Here is a 17341-nt window from a genome sequence, read left to right as displayed (position 1 = left end):
AGAAAGGCGGTCCCGGCCTTGGGCACGGAGTCTTGCTTACTTGTTTAAGCAGGAGAGAGGTGAGCGGTTCAGGATTCAACGTCTAACTGGGAGGAAGCCAAGGCGTAGAAGTCGAAGGGACTACGAAGACGCAGGTTATCCGGGGATGCAGAGGCTGAAAAAGCAGAGGGCAAGAAGTTCAAACGACCAGCCAAGGACTGCCAATCCGGCAACAGTGAGACACTGACTTTCACCAACCAATTTGACCTTTTGCAGACAAGGAAACTGAGGCACGGGTAGGTTAAGATCAACATTAAAACCCAGGCAATGCAGCTCCAGAGTCTGTGCTCCCAACCACGATATAATGCCAGTCTCTAAAAACAGCCGTGGTATAAACATGTGCATTTCTATAAATCAATTCATGGACACACGTATGGGCGTGCGTAACACACACTAATATCCACTGAGAAAAGACCAGATATCAAAATATTGAGAGTGGTTATCTCTGGGTAATCGCATTATAGCTCGCTTTCCTTTTCTTTGTGCTTCTCTATGTTTCGAGATTTCCTACCAAGGGTAAGTCACTTGTTTTAGAAGAAAAAGAGAAGTTATTTGGCCGAGCGTGGTGGCTCACGCCTGTAATTCTAGCACTGTGGGAGGCCGAGGTGGGAGGATCGCTCCAGGTCAGAAGTTCAAAAGCAGCCTGAGCAAGAGCGAGACCCTGTCTCTACTAAAAATAGAAAGAAATTAATTGGCCAGCTAAAAATATATATACAAAAAATGAGCCAGGAGTGGTGGCACATGCCTGTAATCCCAGCTACTCGGGAGGCTGAGGCAGGAGGATCGCTTGAGCCCAGGAGTTTGAGGTTGCTGTGAGCGAGGCTGACGCCACGGCACTCACTCTAGCCTGGGCAACAGAGTGAGATTCTGTCTCAAAAAACAAAAAAGAGGCCGGGCGCTGTGGCTCACGCCTGTAATCCTAGCTCTTGGGAGGCCGAGGCGGGTGGATTGCTCAAGGTCAGGAGTTCAAAACCAGCCTGAGCAAGAGCGAGACCCCGTCTCTACTATAAATAGAAAGAAATTAATTGGCCAACTGATATATATATAAAAAAATTAGCCGGGCATGGTGGCGCATGCCTGTAGTCCCAGCTACCCGGGAGGCTGAGGCAGAAGGATCACTCGAGCCCAGGAGTTTGAGGTTGCTGTGAGCTAGGCTGACGCCACGGCACTCACTCTAGCCTGGGCAACAAAGCGAGACTCTGTCTCAAAAAAAAAAAAAAAAAAAAAGATAAAAACGAGAGAAACAGGTTATTTTTACAAACAAGCCTGGGAAAGAGAGGAAGATGAAGGCAGGGATGGCTCCTGCCCGGAGCCTGGAACCCCTGGCCTTCTCTGGGACCCCCGACGCCTTCCTCCTCCCAGAGGGGAAAGGCAAGAGCCCCAGAGCAGGCCTCCTGGCAGGTGCGTGCTCCCAGCCACTTTCTCAAAGGGCCCGGCAGCTGGCTCGGGTCTTTGAGCCTCGGCATCCTCTTGCCCGAGGTGGGGCTGCTGTGGGCACTCGGTGGAGGTGATGGTGGAGGCGATGGCGGAGCCTTCCCTCCCCCCACCGTCCTCCCCGCACACCGGACTCCAGTCCTTGCAGCTCTTCTCACCCTCGGAAGTCGCCTCCCCGGCCCGGGGTCCCCTAACGTCAGCGGGGCCCGGCGCCGGCGCAGGTGGACAGGTGAGAAGACACGGAGACGCGCAGTCCCCGCGCTCCAGGCGTGGAACCCAGCGAGGGCGCAGGACGCAGGACGCAGGACACAACCGCGACGCAGTGGAGGTCTGAGCGCTCCGTGCGGCCGCCAACGCCCACGCAGCCTGGAGGATGGGGGGAGGCAGGGGCGCCCCGAAACCTGGAAACAGGGCAAACACGCCCGACATCACCAAGGACGTCGGCGATGAAAGTGAGTGGGGCTGCCCGGGTTCCCAGACTCGTGGACGTGCGTCCACCAAATGCCGAGAGGGGTCCGCAGGGGAGCAGGTGGGTGTCCCCGGGTGACTCAGACCTGGACGACAGACACTGACCACGGGGCGGCCGCGCTTTCCAGCTCCTTAATAACCTGGTTTAGCCCCGACAACAGTCTCAAGAAGGGAGTTTTCTTTTTCTTTCTTTCTTTTTTTTTAAATTAACCCCCCGCCCCCCCACCCTTTGCAGCCGAGGAAGCGCGCGGAGAAGCCCCGGCTCCGGATCCGGCAGTAGCGGGTGTGGATTTGCAGAGACCGTTGGGCTGCGGCGCACAGCGGATTAAGCGAGGGAGAGGGCGGGCGGCCGGGCATCGCGGAGGCTGTCAGAGAGGCCAAGTCTTTCCCCGCGGTTCTCGCGCTGCCATGGCGACAGCCAGTTAAAAATAGTTCAGTGGCGAGTTGAGGGATCAATGCGCACTGACACCCGGAATGCTCCCGGCGGCCCATTACGCCCCAGGACCGGGGGCTCCTCACCAAGGGGGCCGCAGGCCCAGGGCGCCCTGGCAGGTTTTCTTAGGGAAGCAGAGACGGGCTGACGCCTTGGGGCTGGGACCCCACAGCAGCCCCTGCCGGCCTCCCCGCCCCCCACGTGTCTCGCACCTGTAGCCCCTACCTCGGTCCGCACCGTGCGCGGGACTCCTAGAGGGCCCGGCCCAGGCTGTGCGCGCTCCCGTCTCCCCGCGCCCTGCTAGCCCTGCTCACCGAGCCTTCGAGGGCATTTGACGCGTATTTACTGAATGAATAAAGAAGGTGGTGAAAAATTACCATTTTAACTCCTTGCTTTGAACTATGTTTCAGTATTTCTGATTCGTGCACCAGCCAGCCGTGGTGTGTTTTTGTTGCCTAGAATCATGTCCTCCCGGGTCTGGGCTGGGGCTCCAGGGCTCTGCCGGGCGCTAGGCACCTGCATTGCACGGAGATGCGGAGGGAGGCGGGTCCCAGGTCACACGCGGGCTGTGCCGGTCTTACCCGCTTCCCTCACCGAGACCTTAATGGGGACCCGCACGCCAGGATGGTTCTGAGACCGTTCTGAGCAGCGAGACCATTGCTTAAGCTTCCGGACGCCCAGCGGGACACCAGGGCCGAGCCCTGCAGCCCCGGGCAACTCCAGACCCGGGGGTGGGGGAGGAGAGACCATGCGCGGATGACCCGCCTGGCCTGTGGGCGCACGACTGGCTCTCTGCATAATGAGCCCGGGGCGCGTTCATTAGCTCCTGAGCGCGCCATCCTGAGAAGGTCGTTATGCGTGTCATTCCATCTAGAACTGGGTCACACGAGAAAGGACAGACTGCGCATGCTCTGAGGACCCCACCCTGGTGCGGCCGGTCCAGCCACCAGCCCCGCCCCTGGGAGGGAAGGACCAGCCGTCGCCTCGCCCCTGGGCTGCAGCCCCTCCCGTTGTCACCAGCGTCCTCCACCTGGGACTTGGAGGGTGAGCGACACCCAGGCATTTCTCTCCGGCCTGCATTTGTCCCCCAAGTTCCAGACCCCCAAGTCCTTGCTGTCCCCAGAGCCCAGCAGCACATCCGAAGCCACACACGTCACCTCCCCGAAGCCACTTCCCTTCTCACATCCCTGTTGGGGACGGACATCATACTTTCCTGGTTTAAGAATTAAATTTAGGCCGGGCGCTGTGGCTCACGCCTGTAATCCTAGCTCTTGGGAGGCCGAGGCGGGCGGATTGCTCAAGGTCAGGAGTTCAAAACCAGCCTGAGCAAGAGCGAGACCCCGTCTCTACTATAAATAGAAAGAAATTAATTGGCCAACTGATATATATATATAAAAATTAGCCGGGCATGGTGGCGCATGCCTGTAGTCCCAGCTACCCGGGAGGCTGAGGCAGAAGGATCACTTGAGCCCAGGAGTTTGAGGTTGCTGTGAGCTAGGCTGACGCCACGGCACTCACTCTAGCCTGGGCAACAAAGCGAGACTCTGTCTCAAAAAAAAAAAAAAAAAAAAAAAAAAGAATTAAATTTAGGGCCGAGAGAGGTGGCTCACGCCTGTGATCCCAGCACTCTGGGAGGCCAAGGCGGGCGGATCGCTCAAGGTCAGGAGTTCGAAACCAGCCTGAGCAAGAGCGAGACCCCGTCTGTACTATAAACAGAAAGAAATTCATTGGCCAACTAATATAGAGAGAGAAAAAATTAGCCGGGCATGGTGGCGCATGCCTGTAGTCCCAGCTACTTGAGAGGCTGAGGCAGGAGGATCGCTTGAGCCCAGGAGTTTGAGGTTGCTGTGAGCTAGGCTGACGCCACGGCACTCACTCTAGCCTGGGCAACACAGTGAGACTCTGTCTCAAAATTAAAAATTAAAAAAAGGATTAAATTTAGTGAGTAATGTATGTGCTCTTCCCAGAGAATTTGAGAGTAATGTGTTCCAGACAGGGTCCTTGTGACAAACAAGGTTGCTGCCTGGAGGCATAACAAAGGACCTGAGTTCCTGCAAGTAATCAAGAGCGGCCCCGCCCCACGGCAGTGGGTGTCTGGAGGCCACACGATAAACACATTGTTCCTGTGATTGCTGCTTAAGCCCCATAAGATGGCTGGTTAGTCAATGACAGGTAAGACCCCTCAAGGGAGGGGCAACCTAAGCCAGGCACAGCCACCAGGTGTCAGTCTAGAGGAACTGGGGACGGAAAATGCCTCCCGTGGCTGCCTTGCCCATCCTTGCTAATCTCGGTCTATGATCTATACCTGGCGCCTAGAGCAACCGCCTGGAAACCTTGAGTCAGGGGACATCTGTGTCCTTAAGGCTATGTGTTCCGGAATCTATGGCCATTGCTGCAATGCCTGGGCGGTCATGTATAAGGAGCTAACTTTGATTTTTTAAAGTATGAAAATAAACTGACCGGTGCACTGGGCACTTGAGTCTTGTAACCGTCTTTGTGTGTGTCTGGGTCTTCCTTTTGTGTCTCTTTGTTCTGTGTTCATCCCCCGCCCTGTAAATGGGCCATGGCACATCCTTGCCTGGCAGTGGCCAGTGCCTCCTCCCCAGGACCCTGCGAGTCCCCCCAGCCACACGTGACCCTCAGTCGACCAGCCGGTCACTGGGTCCTGCCCTCGCTCCTCTTCCTCCCCAGAGCTGCATCCGGGTGGTCCCGGCAGCCCCTGGCACGGTCTTGGCCTCTACGACCCCCATCCTGGGCGTCCACGTGCGCTTCCTGGCCCAACCGTGACATCTCTCTGCCTGATGTCTCTTTTGGCTCCCTGGGGCTACAGGATGGAATCTCCCGTGAGATGGAGCCCCAGCCTGCTGGCCCGCGGAGCCCTGTGACCGCTGCCTGCCCGCCCCCCAAGTCACTCCCAGGACCGCCCTTCCTGCACAAAGGCATGGCTCCCGTGCCCGGACTTTCTCTCTGCCGGCCCCGAAATATGCCCTGCTATCTCTCACCTACCTCTATGTCTTCCACGCTTTGCCCATGGCTGGAGCCTCCCGAATACCAAAACCCTCGCCGCATTTAAACATTTAAACTATAAGGAATTTTATATTTTCCTCCACTCAGGGTTTCAAAACCTGGCAGCATATTTTAAATGTTTGCAACTAACCCACTAATGCCTTTGTGCCGGTCGGAGGGTCTCTCAAGGGTTTGCAGAATACAAGGACGCACGCTGCCCTTCCAGCCTGCGGTCTGAGTGGGGTGACCGCCCACCCCGACTCGCTCGGGACTGGGGGGGGTCTTCGGGAAGGAGGGCTTTGGTGCTAAACTCAGGAAAGTTCGGGGTGAGGCGCCTGTCGCCCGGGTGTGGAATAGCAGTTCCCCGTCGTGCGATGTTCCTCTTCTTTCAAACCTGCCCGTGCGCCCCTGTGGCTGTCTGTCCCTCTGGCACGGGAGATATAGGGCCGGCTCCGGGCACCTGCTGGTGGGAAGCCAGAACTGCCCGGCCGGCTCCCTGCTGCCAGTTCTCCCTGCGCCTCCTCCCCGAGCCGTCCCCGCCCCCGTCCGGCTCGATGCTCCCGGCCCAGCTCTCCCCAGCGCGGGGCTGCCAACCACGCCTTCCGCTGCCTCCTCCTCCGCATTCCCCGTCCGGCTCCTTCCCAGCACGAGTCTCGCTGTGTTGCGAGTCTCTGCTCACCCGTCCGTTTCTCCCATTAGGTGCTGAGCAGCTTCCGGGCCAGGCTGACCCCCAGACCCCCAGCGACCGGGCAGCAAATGGAGCCGTCTGCGCAGCCCACCCCTGCAGTTCCCCCTGAGCTGCCGGGGGACGGACAGGACGCTGGGCCCGGACGCCTGTGCCGGCGTCCACGACATGGGTGGGCAGAGGTGGCTGGAGCTCAGCGCACGGAGTCCAGCTCCAGCTCTGTCTCCAGCCACTGGGCACGACCTACGCACGTCCTTTCGCCTCTCGGAGCCTTAACTTTCCCATCTACGAAATGGGCTGCCGTGAGGGCGGGCTGGGTGTGATCGTGGGCGTGGGCAGCTCCCCTCACGCGGCGAAGGTCCGTGCAGGTGGCAGGTGGTGATCGCGGGAACTGTCTGCAGAGGCTTGTCTGTTGCTGCGGGAAGCCGCCGGCCGGACCACGTTCTCACCTTGCGCGGGCGGCTGGAATCACAGCTCACGATCCCCGCGCCGTGACGCGGCTCGACTCAGTTTCCCAGAGTGAAGTGTCTCGACGGTGACTGATGGAAAATGCGAAGCCCTCGTCTGCCAAGCAGACCTGGCCTGGTAAGCCCCTTCCCGGGGCCGCAGCTTTCCGCAGGGCTGACGGGCGGCGAACGCTGGCAGGCGCGAGTTCTGCACCAGGCTGGTCCGCAGGTGCCGACCCGGCGCCACGCCGCACCTTTTCCTGGGCCTGCGTGTCACCTGAGCCGTCTCGTCAATCCCCACGTGAATTCTGTGACGTAGGCACTGTCGTCCTGTTGCACAGAGGGGGAGACCGAGGCACTGTCGTCCTGTTGCACAGAGGGGGAGACTGAGGCACTGTCGTCCTGTTGCACAGAGGGGGAGACTGAGGTACTGTCGTCCTGTTGTACAGAGGGGGAGACTGAGGCACCGTCGCCTGTTGTACAGAGGGGGAGACCGAGGCACTGTCGTCCTGTTGTACAGAGGGGGAGACCGAGGCACTGTCGTCCTGTTGTACAGAGGGGGAGACCGAGGCACTGTCGTCCTGTTGTACAGAGGGGGAGACCGAGGCGCCATCGCCCTGTTGTACACAGGGGGAGACTGAGGCACTATCGCCCTGTTGTACAGAGGGGGAGACTGAGGCACCGTCGTCCTATTGCACAGAGGGGGAGACTGAGGCACCGTCGTCCTATTGCACAGAGGGGGAGATCGAAGCACCGTCGACCTGTTGCACAAAGGGGGAGACTGAGGCACCGTTGTCCTGTTGTCAAAGGGGGAGACCAAGGCATTGTCGCCCTGTTGTAAAAGGGGGAAACTGAGGCTCAGAGCTGCTGTTAGTGCACACACCTGGGAAGGGGCAGAAGCACAGTTAAGCCCGCCTCTCCTTGTCCAACTCACCTGCTGTTTTGCGGCACCCCAGACCCCCTGCGGCCCCCCGTAAAGAGGAGTCGGGACAGGTGGGACCTGGCGTTCGGGGAGCCAGCCGGGACGGTGACAGACCGAGGCTCACACGCATACAGCGGCTCCGTCAAACGTCCGCCTCCCCTGGGACCCGCGGCTCAGCCTCCTCCCCGGCTCCGGGCAGCACTGGGGGCCCCTGCGGCCCCCGGACCCACCTGCTGCCTCCCGCTCCCGGCCACACTCGCCCGGGCGCTCCACACCTGGCCGCCGCCTCCCCAAACCTCGGCTCTGACCTGCTGGCTCCCCACCTGCCCGGCCCGTCTGGGGCGGGACTGGGGCTCTGCGTCCTGGACCGGGGCGGCCACGGCTCCCCGCACCCCGGGGCAGGCGTCGGGCAGCCCAGGACGTGGAGGGGACACGCTGCGGCTCACACCCTGTTCAACTTTGAGGAAATAACTGGGTTTCTCAAGCGTGGTTCCCATGTTATCAGGAAGTCGAGAGTCACGGCCGTCCCGAGGTTGCCGTAGGGACTGAGATGGAGGTGTGTTCCTGTGGCACACAGCAGTCACCCCGCGAGAGACGTTTCCTCCCTGCCCCTCACTTCCAAGAGGGTCGGCAAGTGGCGAATTCTGCACTACGCTGCGTTTCCCTGCGGCTTGTTGTCTTTAAATATTTGACTTTGATTTTGGCGGACAGGGTAAGGTGTGAATCCAATTCCTTTTTCAAATCCAGCGCTCGGTATTCCAACAAGATTTATTAAATCTCCCATCCACACTGCTTGCTGACGTGCGGTTCGTCGTACGCTGTAGTCCCTCATGTAAGTTGAGCTGGGTCTGGGTCCTCTTTGTGTGATTTCCATGCAGTTTTCTCTGTGCATCTGCACTGTAGCTGTTCTTGTTACTGTCGATTCAAAACAGGCTTTTATAGCAGGCAGGTAAGTCCTCCCCTCCCCCAGGACTGTTTGTTCTTCCAGCCGCCCTGTCCCATAAAGGCTCAGGGCAGGGTCTGAGCTTCAGATTGGGATTTTCTGGGCTACACAGAGGGTGTGAGGGCCAGCAATTACTTTCAGAACTTGCCTCTGCATCCCGGAAGCTTTGAAACCTCGAGTGCTCAGATATACACACACACAAACACACATGCACACACATACATTCAAGCACACACTAACACGCATGCACATGCACACACATGCACACACAAGCACACAAACATACATGCATACACATGCACACACACAAACACACACAAGCACACAGAGACACATGCACACGCACATGCATGCACAAACATACATGCAAGCACACATGCACACACATATGCAAACACAGGCATGCACATGCACATGCATACACACGCCCATACATGCGCACGTGTGCGCACACATGCACGCACATGCACACACATGCACATGCATACAAACACACATGCATACACACGCTCACACATGCGCACATGCATGCACCCACATGCATGCACAAACACACATGCATACACACACGCGCACACATGCACGCACATGCACATGCAGACACACACAAGCACACAGACAGCCCTGCCTGCCTTCCAACGCGTCCCACTGAGCAAGCTCAGGCAGAGGCAGTAGTAGGGAATGACAGCGCCCGGCCGGGCTGCTGCCCGTCGAAAGCCGTGGGGAGGAAGCTGGAGATCAGCTCAGATTCAGGGGGTCCCCAGAGCCCGAGAGCCCAGCGGGTCTGCCAGTCCCCCTGCACTGGCGCGTGGCTCCCCCGGTGGTTCTCAAAGTGGAGTCCCCCCCACAGCAGCGTCAACAGCACCTGGGCAGGTGTCAGACATGCAGGTTCTCGGGTCCCGCCAGGCCTCCAGGTGATGCCAGCACACGCTACCTTTGAGAGCCACGGCAGCAAACACGCCCAGCTCGATGAGGCCTCCCCTTATTCCTGGGGTTCCAGGCACAGCTGCGTAGCAGCAGGTTGGGGGGTCGCCGCAGAAGCCCAACGGCAGCCGCAAACCCGACACGCTGCCCTCGGGCCACGTGCAACCTGAGAACCGGTGTGAGGACAGTCCCTGTCTCCAGGCTCCTATCCCCACTGGCCACGGGGACGTGCAGTTCTCCGATTCTGTGTCCTGCAGTCATCAGGGGACTGTGGCTTCTCTGCCGGGGTCGCACACGCCCCGCACGGGGTTATTCCAGCGTAGCCAAAACACTCTGCTCCTGGGGGTGGCCGCTCTTCAGCTGTAGATTCCTAACCGAGTGTGCCTGGTGTTCACTGGGAGTCCTGAACTCTTCTTGGTAGTTAGTCACTTTTCTAGCCTCTTGATTTCTTGTTATTTTTAGCAGCTGATTTGTTAGTTGTCTTTTAAGGACTAACACAACTGACCTCAGGGCAGAGCCGGAAGCGTGTGTGTGGGGGGGGCGGTCATGCCTGACCCCTCCCAGCCTTCCTGACGCCCCCGGCAGGACTCCCGGCCCACGGTCCCTCGGGACAACTCGTCTCCGGTGTTTCCATCGCACTCTCAAGACTAAAACCCGCCTTCGTTCTCACCCGAGTTAGAATCTGTTTGCATAGAGTTATGCAAACTGCTCTGTAATCATTCTTTTAATATCGCTCTAATGGTTCCGCGTTTATATTTGGCTCTTGGATCCATATGGGATTTATTTGCACATGAAGAATGAGGTAAGAAATCCACATCTTTTCACCTTCGGATAACTAACCAGTTTTCCCAGCGCCATTTATGGAACAACCCCGTCCTTGCTGATAAATTTAACGATGCAGGTTTAATCAAACACTCAATTTCCATATGTGCTTGGACTTCGTTTTTGGACTCTCCGTTTCCTTACATTAATCTCTTAGTCTATTTCTGCTCCAGAATCATATTGTAATTAAATATCTGTAGCATTAGACAACATATTTTTGTTTTGGTTTGGTTTGGGTTTTTATTTGTATGGGTTTTCAATGGTGTTTTGATGCCTGATAGTACCACAGTCATATTCATTATTCTTATTGTTCAGGTGTTTTCCTAATTCTGATCATGTGTTTATTCCACCAGATGAAATTCAGTTTTTTTTTTTTTTTTTTTTTTTTTTTTTTTTTTTTTAACCTGGGTCCTCTAGGCTACGAAATTCAGTTTTAAGCTGTCAAATTCCAAACAAAATTTTGTCGGTAACTGTATTGGAAGCACACTGAATTAAAAGTACTTTATTGAATAGTCTTCCAGAGAAAATGAAGGGAGATTTTTCACTTACTAAACTATTTTCTCTGGCTTTTAACACATTCACTGCCACACTAGAAAAAAAGAAAATTTTCCCTGGGGCTACAGTGTTTTATGAAAACAAAACGATCCTTTCTAATTTGTTATTGTTTCTGTGTGCGAGTTATATGCAACCCAATCCATGTTTTTAGAATTAAATTGCCAGTATTAATCGTGACAGTAAGAACATCAACAAGTAAGATTTTCATGAACCGTCTGCAGGGTTTTGCTTCATGAGGCCCCAGGCTCAAAACTAGTGTGAGTTAAATACAACTCACGTGGCAGTCAGCGTTAATAGGAATGACGGTTTTTAGCGTAAGACCCTAACATTTATGATGTGGTTTGTCCCTGAGTCGTTTGTTTATATTATACGGAGCTTCTTCTCTTCCATTAAATTTTCTCTTCGGTTACTGTTTGCAATCGTGAAGGTTTGATTGTTAGCATAAATTCTATGACCAGATATTCTTCCTTTCCAGACTGGGCCTTTCTCATGTGCGGTAAGAGGAGCTCTCGTTTCTGACCGCAATGGAAATGCTTGTGGGTTGTCACACTGCATTGTCACAGCTTTGGGGTAGAGGATTATTACTTTATTAACTTTTAAAAAAACAAATGAAGATTCAATAATGGCAAACACATTCTTTGGTGTAAGATTTCTTTCTTTCTTCTTTTTTTTTTTTGAGACAGAGTCTCACTTTGTTGCCCAGGCTAGAGTGAGTGCCGTGGCGTCAGCCTAGCTCACAGCAACCTCAAACTCCTGGGCTCAAGCGATCCTCCTGCCTCAGCCTCCCGAGTAGCTGGGACTACAGGCATGCGCCACCGCGCCCGGCTAATTTTTTCTATATATTTTTAGCTGGCCAATTAATTTCTTTCTATTTTTACTAGAGATGGGGTCTTGCTCTTGCTCAGGCTCATTTGAACTCCTGACCTGGAGCAATCCGCCCGCCTCGGCCTCCCAGAGTGCTGGGATGACAGGCGTGAGCCACTGCGCCTGGCCCATAAGATTTCTTAACATTCTCGGGCTTTATTTCTCTTCTCGTGTCTCTGCTGTGACATCCTTCTGCTCTGTCTCTGCGCATACTTGTTTAGGGTGGCTATGTGTTGGTCATGATGGAGAATGACCTGTAGATTTTTTCCCTTTTCCCCTTTCTTTTTACTGTTTCCCATGGGCATCACAATTTGGTACACGGCAGTGCGAGATCCTCCTGCCTCTAGAAACAGTTTAAGTAGCACTGTAATCGTCTGTTTCTTAGACATTTTTTTTTTTTTTTGAGACAGAGTCTCGCTTTCTTGCCTAGGCTAGAGTGAGTGCCATGGCGTCAGCCTAGCTCACAGCAACCTCAAACTCCTGGGCTCAAGCGATCCTCCTGCCTCAGCCTCCCGAGTAGCTGGGACTACAGGCACAAGCCACCATGCCCGGCTGATTTTTATATATATATATATTAGTTGGCCAATTAATTTCTTTCTATTTTTATGGTAGAGACGGGGTCTCGCTCAGGCTGGTTTTGAACTCCTGACCTTGAGCAATCCGCCCGCCTCGGCCTCCCAGAGTGCTAGGATTACAGGCGTGAGCCACCGCGCCCGGCCTGGTTCTTAGACATTTGAAAGAAGTTATCTGTGAGACCGTAAGAGCTGGTGCTTTGGGAGAGGGTAGCACTATCACCATTCTCTCGACTGATTTCTGTACCTCAGCATCTTTGGAAGGTCATCGTTACTCCCCGTATTTGACATATGAATGGAATCCACCTACAAACTGGCCTCGCGCTCTATGGGTCAGGGTAGGCAAGATGGTCTGAGACCTTTCTCAGTTTCCTCTAGGGTCTGACTCTTCCTTAGTAAATTTCGATAATTTTTTTTTTTAGAAAATTATACCTATAGGCCAGGCGCGGTGGCTCACGCCTGTAATCCTAGCACTCTGGGAGGCCGGGGTGGGCGGATCGCTTGAGGTCAGGAGTTCGGAACCAGCCTGAGCAAGAGGGAGACCCCGTCTCTACTATAAAGAGAAAGAAATTAATTGCCCAACTAACATATATAGAAAAAAAAAAATGAGCCGGACATGGTGGCACATGCCTGTAGTCCCAGCTACTCGGGAGGCTGAGGCAGGAGGATCGCTTGAGCCCAGGAGTTTGAGGTTGCTGTGAGCTAGGCTGACGCCACGGCACTCACTCTAGCCTGGGCAACAAAGTGAGACTCTGTCTCAATAAAATAAAAAAAAGAAAAGAAAAGAAAATTATACCTGTTGTCTGGATCTTCTAATATTGAATCATAGAGGTGGTGCAAAATACTCTATTCCTTAAATCTTAAGTTCTTCCCTTTTTCTGAATTCACATTCCGTTTGAGTTTTCTCCATGGGCCAGATGGTGGTTTCTCATGGTTCAATAATTCTTTCAGAAAGCCTTGAATTTATGTCCTGAGTCTCCGTATCAAATTTTGTTTTTCTGTCTCCCACTTAGCTGCTGTCTGCTTTTCTCTTCATTGGTGTCTTCCCCCTGCTTTCCTTGGGTTTGCTTCCTATGTCCATTCTATATTCTTGAAGTAATTGCTTAATTTTACTTCTTTTCGTTTGTTTCTTACCTAGTGGCACAAATATTTAAGCTAATTATTTTTATTCCGAACACTGCTTAGCCATATTCTATAGTGTTTGATGTATAGCGTTTATTGTATCATTATATCTTATTCTTACAGATATTCTAGAGCAGTGCCACTCAATAGAAATGTAGTGTAACCAGACGTTGCATCTACACTAAAAAAAAAATTAAAAAAAAAAAGAAAGAAACAGCTGGAATTAATTTTGATAATATATTGTATTGAGCCCAGTACATTCAAAATATTATCATTTCAATGTCAATAAAAATATATTAATGAACCATTCTACATTGTTTGTTCATTCTAAGTTTTGGAAATCAACGTCCACACACACAGCAATTCCATTCCATGCTAGCAGCACCTCAAGGGTTCAACCTGTGGCCAGTTGCTACCACACTGGGCAGCATCACTAAAATTTCAGTTTTGGTTTCTTCTTTTAACATAGAGTTGTTTAAGAAAGATAATTAAAGTTGAAATATAAGCAGAGTTAGGATTTTTGTCTATGTTTTCAACTTTGATTTGTCGTTTTATTGCACTGGGACCAGGAAGGCAAACTTCAACCGTGCATTTCTACCATGAAAGCTGCTTCTGAGCGGTGACTTCATATAACTCAGGGCCCAGCCTGTAACCCTGACCAGCTGCAGAACTCAAATAGCAGGTGTTGCTCAGCCAGAGGTACACCTGTGTCCTGGCCAATCAGAGGAGACTGCGGAACCCTGCCAGGGGTCTCACCAAACAGTGCAGCCCAGCCAGCTGGAGAAGCCAACGGCAAGCCCCACCTGCCCAGCATCCTCACCAGCTGGCCCGGCCAGAATCAAAGGTTAGAGTTTGAAGTCTTTCTCTGACAAAGGACACCTGTAAAGGCTGGAAAAGGTGACAGTCTCCTCAAATGCACATACACCAACTGAGACATGTCTTAGTTGATTTGTGCTGCTATAACAAAAGCACCACATACTTGGTAATTTAGAAAGAACGTAAATGCATTTCATACAGTTTTGGAGGTGGGAAATTCAAGATCAAGACTCTGGCATTGGTGTCTGGTGAGAGCTGTTCTCTGATTCCAAAACGGCACCTTATTGCTGGGTCCTCATATGGCAGAAGGCAGAAGGACAGGAGGGTGGCTTTGTGAGCACTTTTCTAACCCATCACAACTTAATCACTCGCAAAGACCACACCTTTTTGGAGATTCAGTTTCAACATGAATTTTGGAGGGGACACTATCATTCAAACTATAGAGGTACACAGGAACTACAAAAAATCAGGGAATAATGACTCCTCTAAAAGAAATTAATAAAGTTCCAACAATGAACCCTAAAGAGAAGGACATCTATGACATGACTGACAAAAACATTTAGAATCATTCTCCTTAAAGAAGTAAGTTCAGTGAACTACAAGACTATATGCATAGAAAATTAAGTAAAATTTGGGAAACAATACACAAACGAAATGGAAAGCTTGACAAAGAAATAGAAACAATAAAAAAAAAATGGAAATCCTGGAGATGAAGAATACAATGACAACTGAAAAATTCAATAGAAAGCTTCAACAGCAGGCTTGATCAGACAGAAGAAAGAACGAGTGGACTCAAAGACAAAATATTTGAAATTATTCAGTCAGAGAAGCAAAAAGAAAAAAGAATGGGAAAGAAATAAGGGAGACTACAGAAATTATGGGATACCACCAAGAGACCTAACATTCATATAATAAGGAAGAGAGGGAAAGAGGGACAGAAGGCATATATAAGGAAATAATGGCTGAAAACTTTCCAAATACAGGGGAAGATGCCAACATTCAGGTACAGGAAGCACAGAAATCTCCGATCCAATTCAACCCAGAAAAGAGTTCATCAAGATACATAATAATTAAACTATCAAAAATCAAAGACGGGCTGGGTACAGTGGCTCATGCCTGTAATCCTAGCACTCTGGGAGGCCAATGCAGGAGGATCGCTCAAGGTCAGGAATTTGAAGCCAGCCTGAGCAAGAGCGAGACCTCGTCTCCACTATAAATAGAAAGAAATTAATTGGCTAACTAAAAATATATAGAAAAAATTAGCCGGGCGTGGTGGCACATGCCTGTAGTCCCAGTTACTCGGGAGGCTGAGGCAGGAGGATCACTTGAGCCCAGGAGTTGGAGGTTGCTGTGAGATAGGCTGACGCCATGGCACTCACTCTAGCCTGGGCAACAAAGAAAGACTCTGTCTCAAAAAAAAAAAAAAAAAATCAAAGACGAAGAAAAAATTCTGACAGCTGGGTTTTGATTCAGCTGATCTGTATAGTTCAAACAGCCGGTTAAACACAGAGAAAATGATCATAGAAAAACAAAATGGTTTTTCCCTTCTAGTAAACACACAGCTCTCTGCGGAAGGAGGATAAGGGATTCTACATATGGAGAAGGATTTGCACCTTGGAACTGTTGGCATTTGGGGCTGGAGAATCCTTAGCTGTGGGATGGTCTTCCCTGTGCCTTGTGGGACGTTCAGCAGCATTCCTGGCCTTGATCCGCCAAATGCCAGCAGCACACCCCAGACCTCGAGTGCGTCAACCGAGAACGTCCCCAGACACTGCCCAATGTCCCCGGGGGCGCAAATCTCTCCTGCTGAGAACCACTGATCCAGAAAGGACATTCCACCTCTTTCTCCTGGGCTTCCCCTCACCTGGGCTTCCCCTCACCTGGGCTTCCCCTCACCTGTCCCCATCTGTTCCCTCCGAGCAGAGGTTTCAGAGTGGCAGACAGGCTGCACCATAGCAGTGGAGAAAACCCGCCACTTTGGCTTCTAGAAACTTCCACCTCTGATGACACCTCGCAAACTTAGGGCGGGAGATTGCAATGCATCATTTGCTGGAATGCTACCAACTTCGTCCCTGGCAGCTGTGTCTTCTCTTTCTGCTTTCCGTTCGTTAATTTTATGGAGAGGAAGCTCCGCGTTCCTCTGTATCCCGCTGTCTTTCCGCGGCTGCCTCCTGCCTCCGTCCCAGCCCCCGAGTCCTCTTCCTTCCGCGTCTGACAGAGAGATAGATGTCGGGCGACGGTAAAAATCATCATTAAATCTACAGTCAGTGCTTATCAGTTGGCATTAAACAGAGGAACCTGGAACAAGGAACACTGTTCTCTAAAGGGAGAAATATTTTTACAGGAATATTTTGGTATTTGCTAATGTGCTGCAGCTAACGGGGAGGTGTGGGAGGTGCCGCGCAGAAATCCAATTTGTAGTGATTATTTCCAAATTAAGATCGGTGCAGAAGCCTGTCTGGAGTGGGAGGTGAAGTCTGCCGTTCCGGAGAAGAGGTTTCAAAGGTGCGGGTGGGGAGAGTGAGGGAAATGGGGCATGAATGTTCTCGTGGCGGCGGGGAGGAGCGGCAACAGGTGCCCTGACAACCGGGGCATCGGTCGGAAGGCAGCCCGGCAACCAGCCCCGAGGGCACCGGCGAGGGTCCTTCCTTCCCCTGACCTTGTGGACGTCCTTGAAAGGCACCCTGGTGGCCCACAGTTTCCAGAGAGCTCTCGCGTGCTTAGCATTTTAAGTGAAATGAGTAAATGCACGTGATAGCCCTAATGACGAGAGTCGTGATGGGATTCCTACTAGAGAGATTGAAACAACCCGTCCAAGTGAACGCTTACTTTTTCCCATAAATACCTACGGAGCACCCTACAGGGTTTCACATACCACCTACGACGCAAAGATACACTCTCCCCAATCTGTGCCCTGAAGAGGTTCACAGGTGCGGTGGCTCACGCCTGTCATCCCAGCACTCTGGGAGGATGAGGTGGGCGGATCCCTTGAGGTCAGGGGTTCGAGACCAGCCTGAGCAAGAGGTAGACCCTCGTCTCTACTATAAAATGGAAAGAAATTAATCGGCCAACTAAAAATATATATAGAAAAAACTAGCCGGGCATAGTGGTGCATGCCTGAAGTCCCAGCTACTCAGGAGGCTGAGGCAAGAGGATCGCTTGAGCCCAGTAGTTGGAGGTTGCTGTGAGCGAGGCTGACGCCACGGCACTCTAGCCCCGGAAACAGAGTGAGACTCTGTCTCAAAAAATAAAATAAAATAAAATAAAATAAAATAAAATAAAATAAAATA

The sequence above is a fragment of the Microcebus murinus genome, chromosome 7 (genome assembly GCF_040939455.1).
Source record: "Microcebus murinus isolate Inina chromosome 7, M.murinus_Inina_mat1.0, whole genome shotgun sequence".
Classification (NCBI taxonomy): Eukaryota; Metazoa; Chordata; class Mammalia; order Primates; family Cheirogaleidae; genus Microcebus; species Microcebus murinus.
The sequence above is the reverse complement of the archived record's forward strand: the minus strand, read 5'-3'. Positions refer to the sequence as shown.